Below are 2,774 nucleotides of genomic sequence, written 5' to 3' on the forward strand. Positions count from 1 at the left end.
AAAACAAGATCAAGATAATAATGAAAATGAAAATAGTAATAACTGTGGTAGTCATTAAATACTTACTTGGTGTCAAGAACTGTACTAAGCACTGTGTAATTCAAGATAATCAGATCAGACATAGTCCCTGACTCACAAGAGGCTCTCAGTCTAAGTATGAGGGAGAAAAGTATTGAATTCCCACTTTATAAAAGAGGAAATTGAGTATAGGGAAGTTAAGTGACTCAACCAAGGTCACACAGCAAAGGAACAGTAAAGTTGGGATAATTACTTAAACCCTCTCATTATCTTGCCATGATCTTTCCACTAGGCCACTCTATTTCTCAACATGTTGCTGTTGCTAATTCTTCATTGCTGTCCACCCCACCAAATCTGAATTATGAACTTCCAGGAAATGAATGTTTCTCATGTGCAATTCCTGTATCAAACCCAGCAGTCTAAAACAGTATTTACTCAATGGTTCCAATTATTAGTGGCCTCACTGAATACATTGAAAAAACCCATGTAAGTAATTGAAAAAGTACTGTTTTATGTTTGCTTATGAAAATGTGACTGCAAACTCAAGCTAATCTGATTTTATCTTCATCATCTTTATGACATGCTCACTGAGGTATTTCAGAAAACAAACTACAAATCTGCCTAAGGGAATTTTAAAAGAAGGCAAGATCAGAGTTCATTTTAAAGAGCATTTAAATTAATTAGCTATGAAAACTAATAATAGTTTTAGCATTATTACTATGCACAATGGCATAGTATCTTTATGAATTATGACCGATTTATCAGATGAAGTTCTTCAAAACAATCTATTTGTTGCATTGCCTCACCCATTGTCTAAGTGATTTAAACTTAGTCCCAGGCCTAGCCTGGGAAAACAGAAGTTGGATATTGCATAATCCCCACTCCTAGGCACCTGCATGACACCACTGGAAACCCTTGTGCCTCTGCAGAGGAGCAGTGGTTGGGGCATTTTGGTGACAGCTCTACGAGATAAAGTTTATTGGAGTGGGTGAGGCTTATTCGATGTCACCTGACCCCAACAACCATAACAGTAGGGACACAGATGTCTAGAGCAAATAAAAATTGCTGGCCTGGAATTCCATTTCTCCAGCTATAATAGCATGCATTCATGGGAGAAAATCATTTTGAATGAGTGGCAGAAGTTCTAATCAATCATATACTTTCTGCAGTAACCAATCAGGCTGCAGCTCATTAGCAGGTCATAAATCAGTTCTTTCAACTGAGCGGAGGGAGGTCAGATATGGGTGTTCCAGCATGTCTGTAATCTAATTAAAAGTAGTTTAGGCAATTAGTGTCTGCATTTTGTACCAGACATTTTGATTTCTATAATTTCTATTTATAAGGCTACAGGAAAAGAGGAAATTTATCTGTTATTTATAAATGGCTGCTCATTATTCATGAAAATGCAATTAAGCATAATTTAAGCGTGTAAAAAGAACAACAACAGATTGACCTACACAAGGATTTCAGAGTTAAATTTTTCCTCTAATGACCTGTTTTGAAGTCAAGGCCTGTGCACAGGCATTCTCCTTATCTCAACTTGCACAGAACACAGTGAGTAAAAGATTGCTTTTATCTAGTCATAGAAATTACATTTCATAAGTTTAAATCAAAAGTGAGTCTAATTTGAACACTTCTGTTATAAGTAAAATACAAATTTTGAATTTATATGAGATGAAGTACAGTTCTTGTAGTATGATAAATGAGAAGTTTGAGCAATCATATTTTCATGTCTTCTTTTATATCAGTTTTGAATTATTGCAGAATGCTACATGTCCACAATGATATCTTTTAGCAACAAAATAATATATGGACGATTCCATTTAACCAGACACCTAAAGATTCCCAAATTGCGCTGCAGTTAAGAATACTATTCATTCATTCATTCAATAGTATTTATTGAGCACTTACTATGTGCAGAGCACTGTACTAAGCACTTGGAATGTACAATTCGGCAACAGATAGAGACAATTTCTGCCCAATGACAGGCTCACAGTCTAAACAGAAAGAGAACAACACTTTAGTAATATCCAAATTATCCAGGCAAGGTCAAACTCCTGAAGAATGAAGAGACTTGAAAAAAGCCACATAAGAAAGCAGGCTCTTGAGAGGAAGAAAGCCTACCTGCTGCCAGTGCCACCATCAATAGATGATTTACATTAAATTGATCTCTTTCGGTAAGCAACCGAAGCTCTGCTCATTGTTAGTAGAGAACTAGGAAAATGGTGATTTTCCGATTTACTGAAGGCTACGTCTCATTGGGACACGTTGTTTCAAGTACACTGTATTCCTTTAGAAACTATGCATGGGTCAAAAATGATCTAATCTCCATAGCCTGTCACAAAGTAACAATAACTTTAAGATCAAGTGTTATATAAGAAAGCACTGCATTACCAATATGTTATAGTCTTCACCACCCATCCTTAACAAGGCCTAAGATATATTGTACTGAACAAGGTAAGAAAGTTCTGTGACGGTTTTTGGGCCATGACTCAAAACATCCAATACTACGCCTGGTGAAACTGAACAAAATTACCTTTATACAATTCTCCAGAATCTATCCAGACTCATGAATGCAACCTCTGTATTATTGTATCATATAAAATGAATGAATCTTAAATGAGATAGCAGTTATCTTTTAATAATCTCACTGTAAATATTCTAGTAAGCATTTTATACAGTGCTCTACATACAATGAGCTCACAATAAATTCACAATACCATAGGCTGATTGATTGTTTTTATGGTTGTCTTCCC

At 35.6% G+C, this 2,774-nt stretch overlaps 1 long non-coding RNA gene across 1 annotated transcript; it reads left to right on the forward strand.

Moving 5' to 3' along the window:
- Positions 1 to 316: 316 nt before the first annotated feature.
- LOC114809208 lies at positions 317 to 2,152 on the forward strand. The gene is made up of 3 exons (XR_003756972.2): positions 317 to 504; positions 1,362 to 1,572; positions 2,062 to 2,152. It is a non-coding gene; the product is annotated as an uncharacterized LOC114809208 (long non-coding RNA).
- Positions 2,153 to 2,774: the final 622 nt, after the last annotated feature.

This window comes from Ornithorhynchus anatinus, chromosome 2, assembly GCF_004115215.2.
Source record: "Ornithorhynchus anatinus isolate Pmale09 chromosome 2, mOrnAna1.pri.v4, whole genome shotgun sequence".
Lineage (NCBI taxonomy): Eukaryota > Metazoa > Chordata > Mammalia > Monotremata > Ornithorhynchidae > Ornithorhynchus > Ornithorhynchus anatinus.